Source organism: Andrographis paniculata, unplaced genomic scaffold, assembly GCF_009805555.1.
Source record: "Andrographis paniculata isolate CXL003 unplaced genomic scaffold, ASM980555v1 Contig82END, whole genome shotgun sequence".
Lineage (NCBI taxonomy): Eukaryota > Viridiplantae > Streptophyta > Magnoliopsida > Lamiales > Acanthaceae > Andrographis > Andrographis paniculata.
The window spans coordinates 1,804,251-1,814,818 of record NW_026137620.1 but is presented as its reverse complement, the minus strand read 5'-3'; the positions used below and the strand labels follow the sequence as shown (position 1 = coordinate 1,814,818).

Below are 10,568 nucleotides of genomic sequence, written 5' to 3'. Positions count from 1 at the left end.
TGGATCTATAGCCGTGGTGTTGGTATGTTGTTTTGAAGAACCACTTTCTTCGGATTGTAGCCATTATCGGCAATTTTTGATTATTGAACAGCGTGGTATAGCAATTTTGTTATGATTGTACAGCACAGTGGGTATAAGAAATACTTGTATTTGGTGCACAATTATATCTGTGTCTTTGGCTGCCCCGCAAGGATTTCATTATGTCTATTTATGATTATACGGCAGATAGTGTTTTTTTCATGGACATTGTTCACTGGGTCTGCTCATACTTGATGTATGCTTTGGCTAGGAAGGTTGATTGATTTGTGCGGGTAATTTGATAGCGTAGTATGAGAACATGCTGGAATGCATATTATTATTACTTTGAATTGAAATGATCGTTTTGTGCCTAAGTAGCTAGTTTCTTCTATGACTTTATTTCAATGGTTGGTTGTTAGAATTTACGGGGAAATCATAAAATGAAATTGCCTTAGCTAGCAGCGTAGCAGAGTTAAGACGTAATAGTGTACTTGTGTTTAAGGTAAAGGCCTAATGAAGGGATCCAAGTCGCAGATGTTTCATGACCTGCTGTTCGGACATTTTCACTAACTTGTATGTATGGAACACATAGTGTAGTGTAGTTGTGTATCTGATGACCCCATCCAGCTTTCGCAGCGTTTTCTTGATCTAAGATCCTTTGTTCCTCAGCGCGTAGAACATTAATTTCATCATATTATATTGTATATAGCCTTGATTGACATAACAAGAGAAGTATTAATTGTAGAGCTGAATTATGAACAATAATGACTACGGATTTGTTCTTGTTCTATCAAGTCCTTAGTTAGCTCTATTTTAACACTGTTAATTGTTAGTCATCATATTTTTTTTATGCAAAACGCAGGCGCAGGCTGTATTCCATTGCGAGCACCCTTAGCTTGGTACTCGAATCTCTACCCCTTTGTGCGACTGATGGAAATCTTCAAAATGCAGGTACGTTTTAAGGGATAATGTTCTGGTCCAGCTGCGAGCGAGGACCCTATTTTCAAGTTTTCATCTGGTAGACCTTGTCATTACTGTTATAGACATTGCGATCTTGGATCGAGTGAAATAGTGTGTCCCGAGGTATTGGTTTTCTATAGTTTGGTCCCTTTTGTAGGAGAAGAGTACTGCCCCTGCTTGTAATGATACAAAAGGGATAAATGAATGCTCGATTAGCTCTTGGCCGGCTTGTTCCCGGAAATTAAACCAATTTGACGGATAGCCAAAGGATTGGGGTGAAAATTCTCGAGCAAAGGCGCTATAAAACGATGCTTCCTTCAGCACCAGGCTGCCTCAAATCCGAATAAATCCGGAATACAGCTTTTGCCATATTTGATTTCAGGCATATGTATGAATTGTTAGCATCATGTGGCCCTTGTATGTTGTCTGTTGCGAAATTGAGAAAATCAAGGTAGAAAAGTACACATAAAAAGAGATACAATTTGGTGACTCGATTCAAAAGAGTTAGGGTATGTTTTTTTTTTCATGGGTTGGGAAAATTTTGGTTTAAGTTTGATATTAAAATAATGTATGATGTGATGTTTTGTGTGAGAAAATAGTGTATTTTTTCTCGAAAAACTGCAGAGTCCAAATAATAAAAACTAGAGCCGACAATAGGTCGATTCGTGTCGGGTTGAACCCTTTAAACGAGTTAAATTACTCAATCCTAACCTGACCCGTTTATGATCGTGTTGGGTTCATGTTGACCCGTTTATTATCGTGTCAGGTTCGGGTTGACTCGTATACATAATTCAAATTAAATAATTTTTTGTTATGTTAGTTTTTATTGGTTTGAGCCTAAATTAGGTTGAATTATTTTTAATTGAACTTAGTTTAAATTAATTTACGAGAAAATTATTAAATTATGATTATTTTACATATATAATAAATATATTAATTAATATTAATATATTATAATCAGGTTGTAGTGTCGGGTTCGAGTTGAGCTTCAACCCTAACCTGACCCGTTTACTATCGTGTCGGATTCGTGTCAACCCGTATACGTTGTCGAGTCGGATCAATTTTTGCTAGCTCCAGTAAAGACATAGGATTTTTGATAAAAGAAACAAACTCTTAGTTTTTTCCCCATGAGTAAAAGTGAGGTACTAAAAATGTACAGACATGAATTTAAATTAATATAATACAAATATAATATATAGAGTCGCTTGCATAACCGTAATTGAACCAAAAGTCAAATGGCGTTCAACTCAATCAGATTGTATTGCAATTTTACATCAAACAGTAACTAAGTAGTTGATATTATTAAGTAAATCATATTCCAAGTTAATTTCAGCAATCATAAAAAAGAACATAACAGCACCTTAATTAATTTTCAACTTGCTCCAAACCAATCAATCAATCTAATATTCAATTCATGGTAAGTTATCATATCACAATACATAAAAATTACCAAAAAAAAAAAAAAAATCGGATCATTTTCTTCCCAACAGAATATATAGATGAATAAATCGAATCAAATTAGCCAAGCTAACAAAACAGTACAAGTAAAAACAAAAACAAAAACCTATTTTAGCTAGAAGCCGCTGAAGAAGAGATTATCCGAATATCCGAGCAAAGGATATTCACCAATTGAATCGTCCGGCTTCAAAATCATACTACTCTTTCCTTCGATCAAATTATAGACTATAAAATGTCCGTGAGAAATAACTATTAGCTCGCTACCATTGTCGTTCAGGTACATCTTGCAACGCCATTCGCACAACATCACCCACGGAATCCGCAGGCCATCAAATTCCATCCATTCTTTATCGGTTTTCTTCACCATAACACGGCATGTATCACTGTCAATATCACCAATGATCATGCAAAATTGGCTGGGCGAACAATCGACAAGACAATATGTATTTTCAACGCTCGCCCCTGTGTTGTAACGAAATTTATAAAACTTGTCGTCCCTTGTGTCGAAGAAGATCATTTCAATATCATAAGTTTCAGATTCTCTTTGATCTTTAACCCTTTTACTCAAACAGATCATATGGTCATCCAAACGGAAGTTTTTAATGTCATCTTCGATTGTTATCTCCACTATACTTCTCAATTCTTTCCAACGATGGCTTATGTTGTCGAACACTGCGTATTGCTTTGCCTTCATATCGGCGACTACTATTTTGTAATCCTTCGACATTTTATCGAAAGTGATGCCATATGCAAAATTACACGGAGACTGAAAAGGGAATCCCAAATTAATATTCTTCCTGGCAGATGGATTCCAGAGGATAATAGAATAGTGTCCATGAATATTGGAAGAGACGAGTATTAGGCCATCGCAGCATTGCCCTATCTCGAGGTGGCAGCCTGGATCCGAGCAGTATTCGAGGTCATTGCTCAATGGCTTCAATCCATCGTCTTCCAATTTGGAGAGACGGAATGCCTTCTCAGGACGGGACAAAAAAAGAAACATATGTTGATAGAACGATGACGATGAATTCTTGGATTGACGGAAATGTGCTATGGCAAAGTCCTTATCTGAGATGATATCGTTCCATGATGCGGAGACGCTTTTGAAACGAAGGAGAGACTTGACGGGAAGTCGTGCCAAGATGAGTTCTAGAACATCGAGTGAAACTGATTCCATTCTACTATATATATTGTTACTTAAATTTTAGGAAATCAAGAAGAGACAAAAAAAGACAAGAACTGTCAACTTAGAAATTTTACTATAAAGTACGGAGGCACATAGATATTTATAGATAAGTTATGCCAATAATATCCAAATCATATGTAGAATATAATATCTAAATCATATCCCAATATATATATATAAATATAATGTTTTGTTCATGGAGACTTTATTTATGTTATTAGGATTTTACGTATTGTATTTAGGATTTTGAAATCGTATCATATCATATGTTTGGATTTATATTTGTCAAATCTAGTTTGTTTTGCAAATTAATTAAAAAATTTAGATTTTTATATATTAAATATCATAATTATCCTCGAATTTTATTTATTGTGATAAATTAAACTTTACATATATCTATTTTTTTGAACTATATTTATTCTTTTTACCAAATTATATCTATTTTTTGAACTATATTTATTTTTTTTACCAAATTGAGCGTGTTCTAATAAAATATTTTAATGCAATTTTCGATTAATGTTAAAAAAATTTATTGTGATAAATTAGACTTTAAGTACATCTATTTTTTTGAACTATATTTATCTTTTTTACCAAATTGAGTGTGTTCTAATAATATATTTTAATACAGTTTCGATTAATTTTAAAAAATTTTATTGTGATAAATTAAGCTTTACATATATCTATTTTTTTGAACTATATGTATCTTTTTTACCAAATTGCATGTGTTCTAATAAAAAAATTTAATACGATTTTCGATTAATATTAAAAAATATAATATATAGGTTTATACAAAGTATATAATATATAATTTATACATTTAAAATACAATAATTTAATATAAAATATTGTTTTTTATATTACGGATAAAAAATACAAAATTAATACACCAATCAAATAAATTTAAATTAATAATTAATTTAAAATATCACTAGTAATATATTTAAATATAAATAAAATTAATTATTATAAATAAATAGATGTATTTGTAGTAGTATGTTCAAATAAAATATTATATCTTCATAAAACCCTAATAAAAATATAAATATATATATACACACATAATATTAAAAAAATAAAAAATATTATATTTTGTTGGGTGGAAGAGTATGATGATAAAATGTGAAAGATCACAAGTGGAGAATTAAACGTAACCAAACATATATATAAATATATTAATATTTAAATATTATTTTTAAAAAATCGGACTGAATCAGACACGATCCGGTTCATTAACGTGTTGGGCCAGACACGGCCCAAAAATTGTTGAGACTTTTTTGGAGATCCAATCACAATTCTTTCGCGCCGGATTGGGCTTAGTTTTGCCACTCCTAGTGTTTACCTATATCTTTTCATTAGTCCCTATAAATATTACCAAAACAATATAATATATATTTTATTAATTTTAAAAAAATTATATTTAATATAAAGTATTATTTTTTATATTATTAATATAATTTTTTAAATATTAAATATAAAAAAAATACATATATCCAACATACAAATACACCCTAAATGTAAGTAATGTTATCCAGCACACAAAATTAATGATACACCACTAATATATGAAGAAGCATATCTATATTTCTGTATTTTTATAACAATTGTCCAAAAAATTTGCAAAATAAACAAATATTAATATTATGTATTCGTAATTCTTATATATATATATATATTAAAATAAGTACGGAAATTCTTATATATATATATATTAAAATAAGTACGGTATACTATTAAAAGTTATCGTACAAAATCTATCTAATATTAGTTATAAAAATACACTCTATTCGTCCAGGTAGAAAGCATACATATTTTTATTTTGAAACGTCCAATTACAAAATAAATATTTCATTAAATACCTCACTTTTTTTCATAAATACCCTTACTTTACATCACATTATTATTTTTACACAAAAAAAACAAGAGCAAAGATGTCATTTTACTACTTTTATTTACCCACTATAATTAAAATAATATTATTTTTTAAATATCGCATCAAAAGTAAATATTTATTTTGTGTGTAGACGGAAAGAGTATTAAATTAGATATATTTCTATATATCATTAAATACAATATTATATGCATATATATATATATAACATCCAATTAAATTATTAAACTAATAATTAACCTAATCGAGGAAAATTTGGAGTAATTATTTCGAAAAGTTTATTAAAATAATAACAATTTTTTATATGAATAAAATCTTAACCGATATGATTTAGAATTAGGGTTAGGGAGAAAGATAGTATATACTCCCCCGTTTCAATATAATAGTGTTGTTTATTATTTTTGTCCGTCCGAAAATAATAATCTCATTTACATAAATACTCATCTCACCATCAAATTATCCCTATATTTTCATTATTATTACACAAATGTCATTACTTTTTACACTAATACACTCACAAGGGCAAAAGAATATTTTATTCATATTTTTTACCAACTATCAATATAATATCAATATTTTTAAATCTCGTGTCCAACTATATATAATATGAGTATCATTTTGCAGATAATAAATTTATATGATACAAATAAATAAAAAATATATTGATTTATTTATAATTATATTAAAACTGATTTATAAAAAACGAGGAGTTCTATGAGGACATGAAGTGGCACATCCGGCAACACTTGTTGTACCTCACCGAAGCCTACCCTTCCCTGCAACCCAAGACCGCCGTCTTCACCCACAACGATGGCCGCACAGTCAACCTCCTACAGGCCGACGGCACCGTCCCCATGACTTTCCAAGGCGTCACATACAATATCCCCGTCATCATCTGGCTCATGGAGTCCTACCCCCGCCACGCCCCCCTCGTCTTCGTCAATCCAACCCGCGACATGATCATCAAGCGCCCCCACCCCTTCGTCTCCCCCAACGGCGTCGTCTCCGTTCCTTACCTTCATTCGTGGGTCTTCCCGGCCTCCAATTTGGTCGAATTGGCCAGGAATTTGAGCCATTTCTTCGCCCGCGATCCGCCCCTGTATTCCCAGCGTAACCCGTCAAACCCTAATTTGAATCAAAACTACGGGAATGCCAATGCCAATTCTTCCGTTGGATCGACTCCGGCGCGGCCGGCAATCCCCCCGAGAGACTACCCCCCTTCCCCGACCCCACCGCCGCCGTATGGAAGTGGTAGAGTAATGGACGATCCGGCTGAGGTTTATAAAAAAAACGCCATGAATAAGCTCGTGGAGAGTTTGAATGGTGATATTAAGAACATGAGGAAGACTAGGGAGGGGAAATGGAAGGGCTCTTCGCGACGCAGGCAGTGCTGAGAAAACGCGAGGAGGATTTAACCAAAGGATTGAAGGAAATGCAGGATGAGAAGGAAGCACTCGAGCAGCAGCTGCAAATGGTTTTGATGAACAGCGATGTTCTGGAGGGATGGATAAGGGAAAACGAATCGAAATTGGGGGGTAACGATGTCAGCAACATCGACATTGACGAATGCTTTGAGCCCTGTGATGCTCTGTCCAAGCAAATGTTGGATTGCACGGCGTCGGATTTGGCAGTGGAGGATACCATATATGCTTTGGACAAGGCTGTGCAGGAAGGAGCAGTGCCATTCGATCAGTACTTGAGGAATGTGCGGCTTTTGGCACGAGAGCAGTTTTTCCATCGTGCCACGGCATCCAAAGTTAGGGCCATCCAAATGCAGGCTCAGGTTGCTAGCATGGCTTCCAGGGCGCCGCCTTCCCACTATGCATTCTGACGAGGTTGTATGTATATTCTTTATTGTGATATTGTTTTGTTTTTGTGCGGTTTTGGTGATAAATGAATATTGTTCTTCTTCATTCTGATTTTGTGAATCATATTTTTCGGGATCGATAACATTTGTGTTCTCTGGCAGGGGTTTTCATTTTATTGTCCAAACAACACATTAAGCGTGAAGAAATTGAGGATAAGGTTTGAAAGGTTTTTGTTCGCACAGCTTCACATTGGGCATTATGAAAGTTGATACAGTTCTGTATTTTTGTCTCAATGAGTTTATAGGTTATTTGGATTAATGGATCTATAGCCGTGGTGTTGGTATGTTGTTTTGAAGAACCACTTTCTTCGGATTGTAGCCATTATCGGCAATTTTTGATTATTGAACAGCGTGGTATAGCAATTTTTGTTATGATTGTACAGCACAGTGGGTATAAGAAATTACTTGTATTTGGTGCACAATTATATCTGTGTTCTTTGGCTGCCCCGCAAGGATTTCATTATGTCTATTTATGATTATACGGCAGATAGTGTTTTTTTCATGGACATTGTTCACTGGGTCTGCTCATACTTGATGTATGCTTTGGCTAGGAAGGTTGATTGATTTGTGCGGGTAATTTGATAGCGTAGTATGAGAACATGCTGGAATGCATATTATTATTACTTTGAATTGAAATGATCGTTTTGTGCCTAAGTAGCTAGTTTCTTCTATGACTTTATTTCAATGGTTGGTTGTTAGAATTTACGGGGAAATCATAAAATGAAATTGCCTTAGCTAGCAGCGTAGCAGAGTTAAGACGTAATAGTGTACTTGTGTTTAAGGTAAAGGCCTAATGAAGGGATCCAAGTCGCAGATGTTTCATGACCTGCTGTTCGGACATTTTTCACTAACTTGTATGTATGGAACACATAGTGTAGTGTAGTTGTGTATCTGATGACCCCATCCAGCTTTCGCAGCGTTTTCTTGATCTAAGATCCTTTGTTCCTCAGCGCGTAGAACATTAATTTCATCATATTATATTGTATATAGCCTTGATTGACATAACAAGAGAAGTATTAATTGTAGAGCTGAATTATGAACAATAATGACTACGGATTTGTTCTTGTTCTATCAAGTCCTTAGTTAGCTCTATTTTAACACTGTTAATTGTTAGTCATCATATTTTTTTTATGCAAAACGCAGGCGCAGGCTGTATTCCATTGCGAGCACCCTTAGCTTGGTACTCGAATCTCTACCCCTTTGTGCGACTGATGGAAATCTTCAAAATGCAGGTACGTTTTAAGGGATAATGTTCTGGTCCAGCTGCGAGCGAGGACCCTATTTTCAAGTTTTCATCTGGTAGACCTTGTCATTACTGTTATAGACATTGCGATCTTGGATCGAGTGAAATAGTGTGTCCCGAGGTATTGGTTTTCTATAGTTTGGTCCCTTTTGTAGGAGAAGAGTACTGCCCCTGCTTGTAATGATACAAAAAGGGATAAATGAATGCTCGATTAGCTCTTGGCCGGCTTGTTCCCGGAAATTAAACCAATTTGACGGATAGCCAAAGGATTGGGGTGAAAATTCTCGAGCAAAGGCGCTATAAAACGATGCTTCCTTCAGCACCAGGCTGCCTCAAATCCGAATAAATCCGGAATACAGCTTTTGCCATATTTGATTTCAGGCATATGTATGAATTGTTAGCATCATGTGGCCCTTGTATGTTGTCTGTTGCGAAATTGAGAAAATCAAGGTAGAAAAGTACACATAAAAAGAGATACAATTTGGTGACTCGATTCAAAAGAGTTAGGGTATGTTTTTTTTTTCATGGGTTGGGAAAAATTTTGGTTTAAGTTTGATATTAAAATAATGTATGATGTGATGTTTTGTGTGAGAAAATAGTGTATTTTTTCTCGAAAAACTGCAGAGTCCAAATAATAAAAACTAGAGCCGACAATAGGTCGATTCGTGTCGGGTTGAACCCTTTAAACGAGTTAAATTACTCAATCCTAACCTGACCCGTTTATGATCGTGTTGGGTTCATGTTGACCCGTTTATTATCGTGTCAGGTTCGGGTTGACTCGTATACATAATTCAAATTAAATAATTTTTTGTTATGTTAGTTTTTATTGGTTTGAGCCTAAATTAGGTTGAATTATTTTTAATTGAACTTAGTTTAAATTAATTTACGAGAAAATTATTAAATTATGATTATTTTACATATATAATAAATATATTAATTAATATTAATATATTATAATCAGGTTGTAGTGTCGGGTTCGAGTTGAGCTTCAACCCTAACCTGACCCGTTTACTATCGTGTCGGATTCGTGTCAACCCGTATACGTTGTCGAGTCGGATCAATTTTTGCTAGCTCCAGTAAAGACATAGGATTTTTGATAAAAGAAACAAACTCTTAGTTTTTTCCCCATGAGTAAAAGTGAGGTACTAAAAATGTACAGACATGAATTTAAATTAATATAATACAAATATAATATATAGAGTCGCTTGCATAACCGTAATTGAACCAAAAGTCAAATGGCGTTCAACTCAATCAGATTGTATTGCAATTTTACATCAAACAGTAACTAAGTAGTTGATATTATTAAGTAAATCATATTCCAAGTTAATTTCAGCAATCATAAAAAAGAACATAACAGCACCTTAATTAATTTTCAACTTGCTCCAAACCAATCAATCAATCTAATATTCAATTCATGGTAAGTTATCATATCACAATACATAAAAATTACCAAAAAAAAAAAAAAAATCGGATCATTTTCTTCCCAACAGAATATATAGATGAATAAATCGAATCAAATTAGCCAAGCTAACAAAACAGTACAAGTAAAAACAAAAACAAAAACCTATTTTAGCTAGAAGCCGCTGAAGAAGAGATTATCCGAATATCCGAGCAAAGGATATTCACCAATTGAATCGTCCGGCTTCAAAATCATACTACTCTTTCCTTCGATCAAATTATAGACTATAAAATGTCCGTGAGAAATAACTATTAGCTCGCTACCATTGTCGTTCAGGTACATCTTGCAACGCCATTCGCACAACATCACCCACGGAATCCGCAGGCCATCAAATTCCATCCATTCTTTATCGGTTTTCTTCACCATAACACGGCATGTATCACTGTCAATATCACCAATGATCATGCAAAATTGGCTGGGCGAACAATCGACAAGACAATATGTATTTTCAACGCTCGCCCCTGTGTTGTAACGAAATTTATAAAACTT

At 33.8% G+C, this 10,568-nt stretch overlaps 1 pseudogene; it reads left to right on the top strand.

The window, feature by feature from the left end:
• The first annotated feature begins 6,199 nt into the window (after window positions 1-6,199).
• LOC127241369 (protein ELC-like) lies at window positions 6,200-7,840 on the top strand (annotated as a pseudogene).
• Window positions 7,841-10,568: the final 2,728 nt, after the last annotated feature.